The sequence below is a fragment of the Buceros rhinoceros genome, unplaced genomic scaffold, assembly GCF_000710305.1.
Source record: "Buceros rhinoceros silvestris isolate BGI_N320 unplaced genomic scaffold, ASM71030v1 scaffold24842, whole genome shotgun sequence".
Lineage (NCBI taxonomy): Eukaryota > Metazoa > Chordata > Aves > Bucerotiformes > Bucerotidae > Buceros > Buceros rhinoceros.
In genome coordinates, this window is record NW_010397484.1 from 1 (window position 1) to 1,079 (window position 1,079).

The window sequence follows — 1,079 nt, forward strand, 5'->3', positions numbered from 1 at the left end:
GGAGGCCCCGGCGATGGGCCTTTACCCCGGGCATGGGCCCCAGGGGCTGCCCTGAGGTCCTGGGGATGGGCCCTTACCCCAGGGATGGGCTCCCGGGGCTGCCCCACAACCGCCGACATGGGCCCTTTACCCCAAGGGATGGCCTCCAGGGGTGCCCTGAGGTCCTGGGAATGGGGTTTTGCCTCCGGGATAGTCCCCATGGGTGCTCCAGTGCCCCTGGGATGGGCCTTTACCCTGCAGATGGCCCCCGAGGGCCACCCTGATGTCCTGGGGATGGGCCTGTACCCCCGGGATGGGCCTTTGCCCCCGGAATGATCCCCATGGGTGCCCTGAGGCCCAAAGGATGGGTCTTTACCCCCAGGGTCTGCCTTGAGACCCCCAGGATGTGCCTTTGCCTCAGGGATGGCCCCCAAGGACCACCCCGAGGTCCCGGGGCTGGTCCCGCAGCTGGCCCTGCGCTGACTTTTGGGTCTTCAGCTTCTGCTCGGACCCTGCCAATAGCCATAATTTTCCCTCCAATCCTTCGGCATCTCGATTTCCCCCAGCTCCTTTTTCTATTTTTTAATGCTTTTTGCTCTCTCGTAGGTTATTACACGCTCAGGCACGGAGCCATCCATGGTTTTTAGGCAGCCCCTCGCTGTGTTGTCGGGCACGGGGGTTCTCCCCCAGTTTGGGGTCGCTTCCGCCACTGCTGCCCGAGCTGGGCTTCGAATCCACAGCAGTTTTGTGGTGGTTCAGGCGCAGGTTCCTCTGTTCTCTTATTAATGCACATTAATCATTGCTCTGCTACAGCTTGATCGGGGTAAATCCCTCCTAAAAATCCTGGGAAGTTTTTTTTTTCTCCTCTCCACCTTGCGTGGGACCTGTTGGGGTAAAGGTTGGAAGTGAGATGAAGGGCAGCGAGCCTGTGTTTGTGCCCCGGAGGCCGACAGAATTGCAAAGCTGATTTTTTTTATTTTTTTTTCTGCCTCTTTCAGTCGGGCTGGACCTGCCCTGACTATCCATAATACATGACCTGGGCTTTCTGCACCGCCACGCCGCTAATTGGCTCATTAAAAAGCGAAAGGCGTGGACGGAGC